The 17,305-nt window shown below is 42.0% G+C and overlaps 1 protein-coding gene across 1 annotated transcript in view; it reads right to left on the bottom strand.

Annotated features, from left to right (window-relative positions):
• PGM5 (phosphoglucomutase 5) overlaps positions 1 to 17,305 on the bottom strand; it is a 183,217-nt gene that overhangs the window by 129,926 nt on the left and 35,986 nt on the right. The window lies entirely within an intron of this gene.

The following is a 17,305-nucleotide window of genomic DNA, read 5'->3' as shown; positions in this document are numbered from 1 at the left end:
TCATGCTCTGTCTCTCTCTGTCTCAAAAATAAATAAACGTAAAAAAGAAAAAAATTAAAAAAAAAAAAAAAAGGATAAAGACCACGCTCTGAGGAGGACAGGACCTGGTTCCTTGCTGATGCTGTGCAGGCAATGAATCAGACCACCTTGGCATTACCCCTTTCTAGATGTCTAGAGATGTCTGTGAGATACATTTTTCCCTTATTATTTATGCCATCGGGAGGATAGTTTTCTGTTATTTGCAACCAAAGGTCACCTTGCGTCAATCCCAATCTTTGTGGCCAGCTCCTAACTCCATAGGTAAAGACTGGTGTTATGTCAGTGGGTTTCTCTGACTACGAGTAACAATTTGCTTCGTTATAAAATGGGGGAAATAATACTTTTCACACTAGGCTCTGAGTTGCTAGATCTTCTATCTTTTCTCTGGTGGCTCATCCTCCTCTTCTTCCTCCTCATCATTAAGATCATCGCCAGAGCTTATGTCATCTTCTGCATTCTTTAGCAGGTCGAGGATTAGAGAAAATATTTTATATCTGCACAGACTCAAATATTCCACACAGAATGTATAAAACATCATCTAAACCTATGGCAGAGACCGCCGGTTGTCCCTCTACAACCATTCTCCTCTTTCTTAATAAGAAAACTCTTGATTGTGTGCCGCACACCTTGGCCATTCAGAATCAAGACTCCATTTCCCAGCTTCCCTTGCAGGTAGGGGCGGGCATAGAATTGAAGTACTGGCCAGTAGGATACAAGCAAAAGTATCAAGCGCCCACCTCTGTGAACCTCTTTGAAAGACAGATAGTGTATCTATCTTTGCTCTTCCCGTCACCTGTCTTCTTTATCCTTCGCTCCAGGAGCTGCCTAACCTGCAAACATGGTGGTCAGAGCCCCTACTACCCTAAAACATGAGAGCAAGGGCTACCCCCAAGGGAGGCAGAGCAATGAGCTGGAAGCTCTATGGGGAAGAGCGTCTATACCAGTCCTGACCACTTCCTTTCTAGATGGGGAGAGCCAGGCTTTGAGGAGTGACGAGAATCAGTGGTAAAGTGAGTAGCACCTGATGCTCACATACTGACATCTCCTTTTCTGTTTTTGTTTTGCTTGGTTTTTTTCTACCACGCCTCCCTGAGCTCTCTCTCTCTCTCTCTCTCTCTAGTCAGCTCCACCCTGACTGAATGTTGTACTCACTCAGAACCACAACCCAGCCTCTGGTCTCTGAAGGTGGCCCTCAGATGGAAGTCTCCTCTACAAATCCGATGGCCTTGTCCAAATCAGCCCTCATTCTCAAATCTCTCCTGGCACCTACTGCTCTGGTAAGATTCATGTAAACAAACCCCATTTGGGGACGAACATCTGCCTTTTCACCTCCCAAGTCTCTCTCCCTGGCACACCAGAGGAATTAGGTTAGTGGCTTTGCAGATAAAAGGACTACAGAATAGCAGTGACTTAAAAAGTCACTCTAAAAGCAGGAAATGACCATTACAAATATAAATTGGGATTGAATGCTGTTTAAAAAGGAAATCACTGGGGGAGGGGGGGCACCTGGGTGGCTCAGTTGGCTGGCCATCTGACTTTAGCTCAGGTCATGATCTCCCAGTTTGTGAGTTTGAGCCCCACATCAGGCTCTGTGCTGACAGCTCAGAGCCTGGAGCCTGCTTCAGATTCTATGTCTCCCTCTTTCTCTGCCCTTCCCCCACTCACATTCGCTCTCTCTCCCAAAAATAAACATTAAAAAAATTTTTTTAATGGAAATCACTGGTGTTCCATTAATAAAAAAAAAAAGAAAGCCATTTTTGTGAACCTCTCCTGTACCCTCCCATCCCCATGCATGGGTATATCATAGGGCAATTTGCTTGGTCATGATGTCTCTTTTATTTTACCTTTTTAGCCTTTGACTGAATTACTGAACAGATTATAAAATGGACAAGCACTTACAATATGCACACAAATCACACTGCATGTTTTAATGGGATGTGTATACAATGCAAAGTCAAAATGCTATCATCAGAATTAGACATAAAGAAAAAGTTCGAGCCGTGCAGTGGGGTTTAATGGTTTTGGCCAAGATACAGACAGACACAGGTGTGTTTTAAACGAAGAGAAAGAGGGGCACCTGGATGGCTTAGCGGGTTAAGCTTCAGACTCTTGATTTCAGCTCAGGCCTTAATTTCAGGGTCATGAGTTCAAGCTCTGCATTGGGCTCCACGCTTGGGCACGGAGCCTACTTAAAAATAAATAGGGTGCTGGGTGGCTAAGTCAGTTAAGCATCCAACTTCAGTTCAAGTCATGATCTCACAGTTTAGGATTTTGACCCCATACCAGGTTCTCCAATGTCAGCGTGGAGCCCACTTCAGGTCCTCTCCTCCCCTCTCTCTTCCCTGCCCCCCACCTCCCCTCCCACTGGTTCTCTGTCTTTCTCTCAAAACAAATAACCTTTAAACATAAATAAATAAATAAATAAATATTTATTTATTTAAATATTAATAAATATTATTAAAATATTTATTTATTTATTTGAGAGAGAGAGAGAGAGAGACAGAGCATGAGCAGGGGAAGGGCAGAGAGAGAAAGGGAGACACAGAATCTGAAGCAGGCTCCAAGCTCTGAGCTGACAGTACACAGCCCAACACGGGGCTCAAATTCACAAACCACAAGATCGTGACCTGAGTTGTGCTCAAACAACTGAGCCACCCAGGTGCCCCTGAATGAATAAATAAATATAAAGAAACAAGCAAAAAAAGAAACAAAGAAAGAAAAGAAAAGAAGACAAAGAAACCCTGTTTTCCAAGAAAGACAATTTTCCCAAAGAAATAAGATTACTGGGGTCCAATACGTGTTCCAAAGGAGCACTTGATAGAGTGAACAAAGATCTTCCACTTTATAACAACTTTGAAGGATGGTAATAAACCACCTGAAAGAGACCTTCATATGTACCAGACGTGAAGACACACACAATGAAAGCGAAAGGGTGAGAAAAAGATGTTCTGTGCAAAGAGAAGCAGAAAAAAGCCAAGGTTACAATACTTGTATCAGACAAAACAGACTTTAAAACAAAGACCATCAGAAGAGACCAAGAAGGGCAATGAATAATGATAAAGGTGTCAATCCAACAAGAGGATATAACAATTGTAAATACCTATGCACTCAACATTGGAGCACCTAAATACATAAAGCAAACATCAACAGACATATGGGAAGAAACTGAGAGTAATATAATAGTAGGAGAATTTAAAAAATCAATAAGAAAACAGTGTCTTTGACACATTAGACCGGAAGGACTTAGCAGACATATACCGAACATGCCATCCAGAAACAACAGAACATGTATTTTTTTTCAAGTGCACATGGAAAATTCTCCAGGATAGATCACATGATAGGCCACAAAACAAGTCTCGATAAGTTTAATAAAAATGAAATCATATCATGCACCCTTTCTGACCACCACAATATGAAACTAGAAATCAATCACCGTAAAAAAAAAACTGGAAAAGACACAAACATGTGGAGGCTAGACAACATGCTGCTGAATGGCCAATGGGTCAATGAAGAATCAAAGAGGAAATAAAGGATACTAATGAAAAGGCAGATGATCAAAAAGCAACGGGTCTAATCCTGGATCCCTAATTGAAAGATTCCATATACATGTTAAAAAGACCTAGTGAAAATTAACAATCACCAGGGGCACGTGGCTGGCTCAGTCAGTGAAGCATGTGACTCTTGATCTTGGGGTTGTGAGTTCAAGCCCCATGCTGGGTGCAGAGATCACTTAAAATAAACTCTTAAAAAAAAAGAAAGAAAATTAACAATCATTACTTACAGAGTAATCTGAAAAACGACCAACTACAGAAACTTGAGATTCATACAGCATTTTTCTAAAAGCTTTGTTGTACTGTGAAATGTGAGGCACCCACAGCAAGGAGCACAACCCAATTACTATCACCTACACGAGAAATGTAGGAGTTAAATGGAGCCACTGATCAAGGTTTAGTCCTACTTCCTTAGTGGAAGAACTGGAGGCTAGTCATTAGACTTCACTGTTCATTCTTTTTTTTTTTAACATTTATTTATTTTTGATAGACACAGAGTGTGAGCAGAGGAAGGGAGAGAGAGACACACACACACACAGAATCTGAAGCAGGCTCCAGGCTCCAAGCTGTCTGCACAGAGCCCAATACGGGGCTTGAACCCATGACCTATGAGAACACGACCTAAGCTGAAGTCAGACGTTTAATGGACTGAGCCATCACAGCCAGAGTAGGGGAGTCAAATTCAAACTTGGATAAGTCTGAATGTAGAGGCCAATGAAAGTCAGAAAGTAGGATGTCCCATTTTGTGCATAAGCTCGTTTGAAACAGTGGCAGGCATACATGTTTGCATTTCTTAACTTATGTTCTTTCTCTCCTTCCTACTCCTAAATATAGGTAGTAGAATCTGTGTAAGACAATCTGTAGGATATGTCGTCGTCAATGATTTGAAAACTCTCCAAATCTATCATTAACATCAGATTAAAGCCATGAATTTCTTTAAAATCAGGAGAACACTTTACACAGAGAATATTTCCAAATTTTGTTGACAATGAAGTTTGACAGAGAAAGAAAGGAGGTAAAAGAGAAGATGAACTCTATCAGTGATATCCAGAACCCAGCAGGGTGCCTGGCATGCAGCAGGTACTAAAAAAAAAAAAAAAGTTTGAAAAATGGCAGAGTAAATGGTAGGTAAAGAGAGAGGGAGGGATGGGGCCCCTGGGTGGCTCAGTCAGTTGAGCGGCCAACTTCGGCTCAGGTCATGATCTCGCGGTTCGTGAATTCAAGCCCCGCGTCGGACTCTGTGCTGACGGCTCAGAGCCTCGAGCCTGCTTTGGATTCTGTGTCTCCCTCTCCCTCTCTGACCCTCCCCCGTTCATGCTCTGTCTCTCTCTCTCTCTCAAAAATAAACATGAAAAAAAATTTTTTAAAAAGAGAGAGGGAGGGGATGGAGGGAGAAAAAATAAGGACTGAGAGATGAAGTCAGAAAAGAAGGAAAGAGGGAGAGGTAAAGAGAGATGGAGAGAGGGAGGGAGAGAGGGAGGGAGAGAGGGAGAAAGAAGAGGAGAAGGAAGGAAGGAAGGAGAAAGGTAGGAGGGAGGGAAGTGAAAGGAAGGGAAGGGAGGGGGAGGAAGGGAGGGAAGGGAGAGGAGAGGAGAGGAGAGGAGAGGAGAGGATGAGAAAGAATGACAGACGAATCTATGAGCATATTATGCAAGGATCATAGGCAAGCACCGCCATTCCAGTTCCAAAGCCATTGTCAGTTGTTGGTAAGTAGCCAAGGATTGACAGGGTACGAGGGGGTAACGAGAGGGGCACCTTGAGTTCTTGGCCAGGCACTGAGTTCTTCCAAAACCACACTCCAATGCCCTCACTACTCTCCACCTCTCTGCATCTACCGGATCCCAAGTTGCTGCAGTTACTACTCCCTTCTGGAAGAAGAGAAACATTTTGCTTTGGAGAACAACTGCGTCCATTCTTGGTCATTTGGTTTGGGAAGGCACGATGGTCCTCCCAGCTCCACCTCATCAAGGGGACAGGTCTTAAGACTCTCAGCCTATCCCACCCCTCCTGGCCTTGGTGAGTCAAAGGGTCAGAGGTGGTACAAACCCCAGACAAAGTCAAGATTCAAGAGGAGGTTTTTGGTTGTTTCTTTCCAGAAAAGCTTTGTCTCAGAGACAGGAAGTAAACAACCTTCATCCTCATAGACAAGGTGTGTCAGGCTCATGAGGCCGGCAATCCTGCAAATATTTGCTCCCCCAAAGGGAAAGCCTGGAGAGCCAGAGGCAGGGAGCCCGGGGATGAGAGTGATACCTTCTCAGGCAGAGCTGACAGCAATATCCAGGTCAAGTGGTTGTATCGTTTGAGCTGCTGAAGCGAGGTTCACCTGCGGCCACCTCTAATTTCGCTATGTGGGTCAACACATCCCCTGTCTTATTTAGGCCCCATTTCGGCTAGTTTTCTCTCATTTGCAGCACAAAGATCCTGACTGATAACAATCTCTCTGTGAGTCCTGGATAGAGATCTTGCATTCTTAAATCCAAGCACCAACTCATCAAAGAGTTTTCCTGCAGGCTAGAATATAAACCACTGACGCCATCGAGGACTCTAAAAGAATTCAGAATTCCCAATGACGAATCTAAACCTCAGGCAGAAACCTGATCAGAAGCGAGATCAATGGATACCCAGATCTGGATTCCACCCCCACCTGTATAGGGCACATAGACAGGGGCTAACAAGATTTCTTTTCTTGTTTTTTTTCTAAGCACGGACATCTTACACCCAACTCCTGACACATTATTTACTAAAAGAGCCCAGTATCCCTAGTGGGTATATTTTATGTTTCTGGTCATCAGTGTTGTCTGTGTGAGATAAAAACTCAAAGGCAGAAGGAACTGTATCTACTTAACCCACTTTGTAGAGAATGTAACAGAGAAAAGCTGCTGAAACCTGATAAAAGTTTTTTTTGCGTGGCCACTGCTGATCTGACTACTTCCAGCAGATCCTGAGGCAAGAGTATAAAATTCAAACCTTACCTTGAACTCCAGTCAACATTTTCCTGGAAGTCTTAAGTTAAAGCCAGGGATTGCTTCTTCCAGAACTTTACTGAACGGTAGGGATGTTCAAGGTCAAAATCACAAGACAGTTGGGGGTTGAAATTGATTATGCTTGTCAATGTCGCCTACTACTTTTTGGGCAACGTAGGTACCCCCCCCCCCCAAACACACCCCCTAACCCGCACAAATGGCTTTCACTCAAGATACAATCAGACTACCTTCTTGCTGTCAACAATAAGGATCAGTAAAGAAATTATGAGATGTGAAACCAGACAATCTGGTAGCAGTCTTCACTGCTTCTTTCTTGATAGGTGACGTTAGGCAAGTAGCTTAACCTCCCAACATGTTATTTTTCCTATAAGTAAAATGTCAATAATGGCGCCTGAGAAATACTTCTGAGGGTCTGGTGAAAACTGAATAAAATACTATCATAGATTTCCCTGGGAATAAAAATGCATTTATCCCCTTACTCTTTGCTGAGCTGACAAAACTTTTGGGCAGCTTTCTTGGATCCTATTGTTCCTTTGGCCTGATGGGTACAGTAAAACTGATGATATTTCACCATCACATAAGTAGTATTCTGACAGGCCAGGCTTAATGCTATCCTGTGAGATTGAGGTTTAAAAACCCATTTTAAAACTTGCTGTGTTTTCTGGTTAGCGTTACAAAATCCATTTCAAAATATAAAGCCCGTACAAAAAGTACGTGCGCATGAACTCCACAAGAATCTTCAGGCCTAGGATGATGTATCATTATCCCCGTTCATTTAAAATCGTTGCCAACTGTCAGGCTTCTTTGGCAGCTTTGGCAAAGCATTTGGCACGGAATGATGCTGGGCTATCCCATCTTCCTTATATATATTTTATGCCAATAAATTTGAACGATGACCTGGAAATCTTAGAGCCTCCAACCCTAAACGTGAGTTAAGTCTTTTCCAAAGAAGACAAGAACTGCGGGTAGCATATTGATATTCTGGCTCGCCACAGAGAGAAAAGCAGTGGACAGAGATTCCCGAGGCCACTGAGTCATGTGAACCCGGCCAGGAGGGCAAATACGGGCTTCGATGTCGCGAAGAACAGTTGACTTCTGACCCCAATTGTAAAGGAAGATCCAAGGGCAGTGCTTTGTTTCAGTTTGAAATAAATAGGGCTTGAGTATTTTTTTAATCAGTTTTATCAAGGTATAATTCACATAAAATAAAACTCATCGATTTTAATTTATAAGTCCCGAGAGCCTTGACGTATTTATATAGCTGTATAATGATGTATGTATACTACCATAATGAAGATATATAGTTGCTTCATGCCTTTTGTAGAAATACATGGGACTGATTTTAAAATTGTATCGATATTTTAAGCCACGGGGAAAAAAGGGAATGAGGTTATTTGGCCACACACACCTTCCAAAAACCAAAATCGAGAGTATGGATGAAGGCAGGCCATGAACTCCATAATCCCCTTGCAATGCAACTGCATGGCATTTAGCTGTATGGTCCAGACAAGACAGCAGTGAAATCCCTGCTTAAAGTGATCTTTAACTAAAGCCTCCAATCACCGAGCCAGGGGTTAACGGGGGCTTCTTTCAACACTTGCTGAGTCCACCAGTAGTCAAAGTGACCTGCCAAAGGCCAACCGAGGAACCAGCCAGGGAACCGAGCCGGTGGAAGGGCTGAAGATGCAACACAGGCTACCCTTGGCAATGACTGTGCCTTTCTAGAGATGAAGCCAAAGAATGGCCAAGAGTCCTTGCAAGGACAGCAAGAGAGAGCTGACTCCTAAAAGTAGCTTGTCTTTGAGTTCACCGGGGAGGGTGATGAGGACTGTGTATTTTGGAACTCGGGTTTAAAATTGTTTTTCTCACCAACTCAAACAGCAGAAACCAGAGATGGCTCTGAACTACTGAACAAAACGTGGTTTATCCGGCATCCCCGAAGCTCTGGCAGCTTCCGGTCTTAACCTATTAACAACGTATTCCTCTCCCTTCAGCCAACCAATTCATAAACGCCCTCTACTAAATGTAGACATCCTTATCATGTGCTTACCAGACATCAACTCATAGAAACACCGAAAAACAGGTTTCCATCATTGTCAGCCTCCTTTCCGGTAAGTGAACGCAGAAAGCAGAGAGGAAGGTAACAGGAGGCATCCTCTAAACGTCCTAGGAAAAAATCCACTGCTCGTCCTACTCGCTCGGGCAAGAAATAAATAATCCTGAGCTTAATTTCAGGCTGTGGTGAGTTTTTAATTAGTGAGTAGGAAATAACTGCTAGGTGGTGGCTTCCTTCGATCTCACCTTGATGAAGCTGTAATCGATACCCTTATATCATTGCTAAAAATCTGGCTCACTGCAAATTTACCTAAATGTAAATGAAAACCATAAATCAGGCACAGTTCTATTGCACCCGAAGAAGGCTGTGTAATTATACATCGTTTATTTTCTTCTTATCGTTCAGATACACTTCCCTGTGCCACCCGGTGATAGCATCAACGAATTTATCTTGTACGAAAGTCAGAAGTGTGTTGGCAGTTTCCAGTACTTAACTTTGAGAACTGGGTGATTAGATCTGTGGAGTTCTGTTATTTTTTTCTCTCAAATAAAAGGGATCCAAAAGGAAAAGAACCTCATTCATTTAAGAAGCGTTTATTGAGAACTATTCTGTGCCAGGCACTGGATAACATTTTTGCCCTTCAGCAGGCTCACTGGATATCAGAAAACAGACAAGTATGGGTTTTCAATGCCTGTGACAACTGTGACAAAGTCATCTGTGAAGAACAAGTTCTATACCCTGCTTTGGGGTAGAGAGAACACAGTACCAAAGGTGGACTTACTAAGCTGTTACCTGACTCAAGTCTTGAAAAGGAAGGAAGGACCAAGTGGGATGGGGTGGAGCGAAGGGAACACATCTCAAGGAAAGACAGCAGCATGTGCAAAGGCACAGCAGTGTGAGAGGTCATCGAATTTGGGGAACTATAAGCAGCATAACACATCTAGGGGGTGGGGTAAAAAAAATATAGGCAGGAGTGAGATGTTCATAATCCGGAAATTACGCACGCTTTAGAATCCAGAGATGAGATCTCTTTGTGCAGTCATTTGGCGCTACCAACAGATTTTAAGCCAGGGAAGGAGACGCATGGCTTTGTGATTGGGGTGGTCCAGAATGTGAATGAAGGAAAGGAAGCCTGGAGGCGGGGAAAACAGTTCATTGGATTTTGCAATAGTTCAAGCAGAAGATTATGAGAACCCTGAACTAGCAAGGTAGAAGTAGGGACAGAGAAGAATGGTTCAGCAAACATTTAAGTGGCTTTTCTGACAGAACTCAATGATTAATGGTATTTTGGGAATAAGGAAGAAGTATAAGTCTAGAATTATTTCAAGATTTATAATTTGGGTGATAGGTGATTCACACAGAGAGTAAACAAAAAAAAAAAAGAACAATTTTTAGGGAAAATCAGGAAAGCCGCTATTTATGCTCATTAAATTTGAGCTGCCTATAATACAGCTATCTATTGACAGAAACTGGATATGGAACTCAGCGGTAAAATTTTGTGTGAAGAAAAAAGTGAAAATTAGAAGTGTTTCAAACTGACAAGGATCTACTACCTAAAATATGTAATGACCCCCTATAAATCCATAAAAAAGAGGAACTCAAATTCTAAAAATGAGCAAAGGGCAGGAACAGGCAATTAATAAAAAGAAAATCCTCAAATCTCTGAAGCATATGAAGAAACACTCAAACTCCCTTAGTAATATGAGATGTGAAAACTGAAAATAGCAGTGGGAAATTGGACTTTTGGGTGCAAGAGTAACCAGCATAACCAGCCAACTGGCCAATCTTTGTAGTAATCTCTACTTGCTTAACTCCCCAGCTCATCCTCTTCCCTCCTTTTTGGACCCCAGGCATAGGGTGGGGTTCATCATGTTCATCCTTGAACAATCTTTTCATCGTTTGTCCAATGGAGGACCCATTTCATTCTATGGCCATCTCTGCCCTACTTTGGAGGCTAAACGCCACAGATTGTGCTCCTGCTTCCAGTGAGTTTGGTCAAGAGAAGGCATTAGCAGGAGACTGGAGGGTGGAAAAAGAGACAAGGTGGGGTATATCTACCCCTCTGACAAGTTCAGTTCCTGTCTGATAGCCCACCTTGCATAACCCCAGACCTCACGAGGCTATAGTTACCCTCATCCCTCCCTTTCATGCTTCAGTCCTGGGAGAACTAACAACTTTCTACTATCCTGAGTCATGGAGAGCCTCTCATCTCTTCTTGCTTTTTTTTTTTTTTTTTTTGCTTTCTTAATTTGTCCATACTTCTGCATGAAGTTATTAACTTACTATTAATAAATTCTCGTTAGTAATCCCCCTTTCAAGGACGCCATCTCTTTTCTGCCTTGACCCTGATGAAATCAGTTTTCGAGAGTTTCAGGGGAATAGCTCCTGTGATAAAGGGATTTCCGCCCCCCTTTTTTTTTCTTTTATTTTAATACAAGATAGACTTGAACATATTTATCTGCTGAAGCAAAATAATCCCCATCATTCCGTATCAGAAACAATGTGTGGAAGACTGAATAATTAGGCATTAGCTCAGATCACTCTCTCTCCCATTACTGAGGTGCATCATGACTGATTTAAGAAACAGAAGAGCACAGATTTAAAGAAGGCAGTAAAGACCAAGACCGTTGTAGATGAGGCGATAATTGCATACTTACAGGATTAACACTGTCTGGATTGCAACAACCCGCTGAATACGTTCAAGAGAAAGCTACAGTACATATTTCAGATCGGGGACTGGCAACAAATATCTGTAGACTACCTTCTGAAAAATAAGCATTTTCACGTGTATCATGGACTATTTCTAATGCCAGCATCATAGCCGGGTCAAGCTGCATGTTTCTAATTTTGGCCCTACCCATAACCTCCTCGGAGAGTTCTCGCCTGGCTCTCCCATCTAAACGGCATTCTCCTTACCCGCCAATTATTACCGAGCCAAGTGCGTTTCCCATGAGCATGTGTTACCATTTGTATTGACATTTTTTCTTTACTTCTTATGGCGTGTCTTCTCCGTCAGGCTAGAAGCTCCCCCACGGCAAGGTACCATGTCTAGGACACAAAAGGCCCTTTATCAATAATTCTCGGGGTGCCTGGGTGGCTCGGTCGGTTAAGCGTCTGACTCTTGATTTTGGCTCAGCTCATGATCTCACAGATGTGAGATCAAGCCCCACGTCGGGCACTGCACTGAGTTGGGAGCCTGCTTAAGATTTTCTCTCCCTCTCTCTGTACCTCCCCCACTTTCTCCCTCTCTCTCTCTCTCTCTCTCTCAAAACAACTAATGTTTAAGTGAGTAAATGGTGAACAGCAAGGGTGGCACAAATAGCCAACAGAAGGTAGAGGAGGATGAATTCCCTGCACCACCACATTTATGGGTGGTGGACCCTACATGGCCTCTCTTGTAGTCAAAACACACTTTCCAGTCCTGGATCCCTCGCAGTGTATTCAAGGATGCTGGCTTTGCGTGAGGCTGTAAATATCTCTAATGAGAAGGGCTCACGTCTGCGTGTGTTTGCCTTGTTTTGCACGGCATTCGGCACCGTCCCAAGCACAGATGGGCTCTGCGTAAATATTAGTGAAGGATGATGACACTGAAGCTTATTTAATACTTCTGCATAGGGTGGAGACAGGTCTCGGGCCACAAATATACTTTGAATGTGCTTTACTTCTCGAATCATTGGAACCAAAACGATTTCAGCAACAGAGAGTCATCTGCGGCTACAAATCAGACACATTCAGAATGACAACGCCCCAAAAGAATGCCATTTTCAAGGCTGAAACCGTATTATTCCGGGGTCAATGGAATCCTTGTTTTAGTGACACTGGAAGAGTAGAAATTAAAGACATTGAAACTCTTCCCTCAGGGAACAACAATTATCTGTGAACAATGAAATCTGGCCTGAATAATTCATCAGTTTCGAGGGTCCAGGCCTTCCCCTTATTCTGGAATGCCAAGAGTTTAGGCAAGTGCATCATTTAATAGGTCTCAGCTACTCAGTTGTCATTCTTCCTGGTCCTGGCACTTATGGGCACATTCCAATGATTTTATTCATTTAAAAAAAAAAAAAAACAACTATATGGCAAACCTTGCCGAAGACAAAAATTTGAAACTGTATTTATTTCACCTAAGAAGAAAGGAGCTCATTAAGTATCCATCATGAGAATCCACCTGGGAACTGCACAGCAGATCAAATACCCAAAACAAATCACCACGTCAGAGCCCCACAGAATTCTGGATCCCAACCAGCAAGCATGAATAATCCTTTTAAATGGTCACTTACATATCAGAACAGGCCCTTTGTGAAATGTCTAAGCAAGGCCTCTGCTTTCTGACTGAAACAGAGTTTTATGGGGATGGAGGGGAGCAAGTGAAATCAAGAACCACCGGGAAATATCCGGGAGAAAAGAGGACACATGGTTTTTGTTGCCAGAATAAAACCTGCCTCTCCCGGCCAGGGTTTGGGAAGTTGCTGGCTATCCCCCAGGAGAGTTGGGCAATATTCTGAACTAGCTTCTCAGGGACCATCTTGATCCAGGAGTAGTTACTGGGCAGATGCAATCGCAAACCAGAAGACCTAGTTTCAAATCCTGGGTCGCTTTCTGATTAGCTGTATAACCGTGTACAAGTCACTTCACCTCTCTGATACTTGGTTCACCATCTTTAAGACGGCGAGAGTAATGCCTACCCAATTACCCACTAAATTTGTGCAAAGATCAAGTGAAATCAAATGTACAGAAGTTCTTTCTAAATTATAAGATGATGTATAAGTGCAAGGTGATATTATCAAATACACTCCCATAGTATTAAGTAACCTACATAGCAATCAGGATCCTGTAATTACACGCTGAGCCCTCAGTGTTTAAAGATGGTTCCATTTTGCCTTGTTCTCTACAGTTTTATTGAATCCTTTTGTTCCCCCCCCCCCGCCCCCGCCTTTAAGGAAGGATATAAGCAAAGGTAAATGGGAAAGAATGTGGAATAATACACCCTCTTCTTTGGTACTGCTAGGCACTGAGTTGAGATTATCATCATGGGCTTGATATCAATATCCCCTGAGGGAGAGAAGTAAAATGGGGGGCATCCAAGAGACTCTTCCCGGTGGAAGAATCCAAGCTCAAGTGACAAAAAAATCAGTTGTATTTCTAATTGCTAGCAGCAAACAGCTGGAAAATTAAACTTACAAACCTCTTCCACTTATAATAGCATCAAAACATAGAAAATTTTACTCAGAAATGAATTTAACAAAAATAGTGTGAGACCTCTACAGTAAATGATAAAACATACATAAGAGAAGTTAAACTACAAAGTATGTAAGAGAAATTAAAGACTACTAAGTAAAGAGAGAGACAAACCACATTTGTGAACTGGAAATTTCAATATTAGTAAAATGCCATTCTTCTCAGATTATTCTATAGATTCTACCCATTCCTCAAACCCTAAGAGGCTTTGGTAGAAATTGACAAGCTGATTTTAAAATGGTTATAGATGGGGCGCCTGGGTGGCTCAGTCGGTTGAGCGTCCGACTTCAGCTCAGGTCATGTTCTCACGGTTCGTAAGCTCGAGCCCCGCGTCAGGCTCTGTGCTGACGGCTCAGAGCCTGGAGCCTGCTTCAGATTCTGTGCCTCCCTCTCTCTCTGCCCCTCCCCCACTCATATTCTGTCTCCCTCTCTCTCTCAAAAATAAATAAAAACATTAAAAAAAATAAATAAAATAAAATGGGTATAGAAATGCAAAGGACCAAGGCTATATCATTTTTCTAATTTGGCCAAGAAGAAAAAATACTGGGGGGATTCCCCTGATTTGAATACCTACTTTAAAAGTTTAATAATCAAGACAGTGTAATATTGGCATAAGAATAGGCAAAAAGATCAATGAGACAAAATAGAGAATCCTGAAACAGACCCAAACAGATATGGTCAACTTTTTTTTTTTTTAACAAGGCATCAAGGGGAAAGAAAATTGTTTTTCAACGAGCAAGGCTGAAACAACAGGACATAGGGGAGAAGTTAACCTTGACCTCTGCCTTCAACCCACACAAAAATTAATTCAAAATCATCGTAGACTGAAATGTGAAGATTAAAACTACAATGATTCTAGAAGAAGACATAGGGAAGACACCTTTCTGACCTTCGGGTAAGCAAATATTTCTTGTAGAGGACAAAAAGTATAAACTAACTATACAAGAAAGTATTAAAAAACTAAACTTCATCAAAATTTAAGGGGCGCCCGGGTGGCTCAGTTGGTTAAGCATCCCACTTCAGCCCAGGTTATGATTTCACGGCTCGTGAGTTCAAGCCCCGCATCAGGCTCTGTGCTGACAGCTCACAGCCTGAAGCCTGCTTCGGGTTCTGTGTCTCCCTCTCTCTGACCCTCCCCTGCTCGCACTCTGTCTCTCTCTCTTTCTCAAAAGTAAAAAACATTAAAAACAATTTTTTTTTTAATTTAAAACTTCTGAGCTAAATGGGGGATGGACATTAAGAAGGGCCCCTATTGGGATGAGCCCTGGGTGTTGTATGTAAGCAAAAAATCTCTGGGTCCTACTCCGGAAAAAAATACTACACTGTATGTTAACTGACTTGAATCTAAATAAATAAACTTTAAAAAAATCAAAACTTCAGCTCATCAAAAGGCACCATTAAAATATGAAAAGCCAAGCAACAGGCAGGGAGGAAATATTTGCAATACATACATCTGACAAAAAAAAAACATGATCCAGACTCTATAAAGAACTTCTATAAATCAATAACAAAAGATAACCTAATTTTTTAAATGAACAGATACAATTAGCATATGAAAATGAGCTCAACATCACTAGTTACTACAATGATGCAAATCTAAACCAAAAGAAAAGAGAAAATTTCAAAACGCAGAAGGACCCCTTGGCAGGAGTCTCCCAGGACATGAATGTGTATTGGGGGCTTTTGTTTTAAGGACTACAGTATCTTTCTGACTTGAAGCCTGTGCAAAGGGCTTTCCCCCTCACCCTTCATCAGAATGAAACCACAAATAACCAGCTACTCGTAGGAACAGACAGCAAAGACTCAAGGAGACTGGAGACTCAGAGTGACTTCAGTTCAAGAGATGTCTGTCCACCCCACCCCAGCAGATCTTGCTTTTGGTTTCTCTCTGCTAAAAGATCTGCTTCTCAGCAAGCTGCTGACTCAACCAGGGTCTTGACACAAGGACTGCTCTTGGAGTCAAAGGGTACAAAGATTCCTAGGATAGAAGCAACAGACAACTGGTTTCTCTAGAGGATACTGAACCAAATAGGGATTAAACTGTGTCCTACATACACCTGCTCAGGCAAGAGAAACAAAAGCAAAACTACACTGTTGGGACTACACCCAAAGAAAAGCTCTTGCACAGCAAAGGCAACTGGTAACAGAATAAAAAGGCAATGGACTGAATGGGAGAAGATATTTGCAAACGATATATACAATGAGGGGTCAATATTCAAAAGATATAAAAACTTACACAACTCAACACACACAAAAAACAAATAATCTAATTAAAAGTGGGCAGGAGGGGCACCCCGGTGGCTCAGTCAGTTAGGTGTCCGGCTTCAGCTCAGGTCACGATCTTACAGTTGGCGAGTTCGAGCCCCACATTGGGCTCTGGGCTGACAGCTCAGAGCCTGGAGCCTGCTTGGGATTCTGTCTGTCTGTTGTCTGTCTATTTCTCTCTCTCTGCCCCTCCCCCGCTTCAACTCTGTTTCTCCTTCTCAAAAATGAATAAACATTAAAAAAAACAAAAGTGGGCAGAAGACCTAAACAGACATTTTTCCAAAGAAGACACACAGATGGCCACAGACACATGAAAAGATGCCCAACATCATGGATCATCGTGGAAATGTAAATCAAAACCACAATGAGATGTCACTTCACATCTATGAGAATGGCTAGAATAAAAAAGACATGAAATAACAATTGTTGTGGAGGATGTGGAGAAAAAGGAACCCTTGCACACTGTTGGTGGGAAGGTCAATTAATACAGATACCGTGGAAAACGGTACGAAGGGCTCTCAAAAAATTAAAAATACAATTACCATATGATCCAGTAATTCCACTACTGGGTGTTTACTCATAGAAAATGAAAACACTAACTTGAAACGATATCTGTACCCCTTTATTTACTGCAGCATTATTTATAATAGATAGCCAAGATACAGAAACAACCCAAGTGTCCTTCCAGAGATGAAAGGATAAAGAAGAAAGGGCATATATGTAAATGGAATATTCCTCAGCTGTTAAATACAATGTGATATAATGCTAAGTGAAATAAGTCAATTGAAGAAAAACAAATACCATAGGATTTCACTCATAGGTGGAATTTAAGAAACAAAACAAAAAAAAGAGAGAGAGAGAAAGAGAGACAAACAAACAAAAAAAACCAGACTCTTAAAAACAGAGAACGAACTGGTGGTTGCCAGAGGGCAGGTAGGTGGGGGGATGGGTGAAAGGGGTGAAGGGGATTGAGAGTATACTTAATTATGATGAGCACTGAGTAACATATATAATTGTTGAATCACATTGTGGACCTGAAACTAATATACCACTATATGTCAATTACACTTCAATTAAAAAAAAAAAAAGGGAAATGATACTTTGCACTCACTGGAATTGCCAAAGTGGAAGAGATTGACAAAAAAGAATGAGACACAGGGATCAGATACATCCGT

The sequence above is a fragment of the Panthera onca genome, chromosome D4 (genome assembly GCF_046562875.1).
Source record: "Panthera onca isolate mPanOnc1 chromosome D4, mPanOnc1 haplotype 2, whole genome shotgun sequence".
NCBI lineage: Eukaryota > Metazoa > Chordata > Mammalia > Carnivora > Felidae > Panthera > Panthera onca.
The sequence above is the reverse complement of the archived record's forward strand: the minus strand, read 5'-3'. Positions and strand labels throughout refer to the sequence as shown.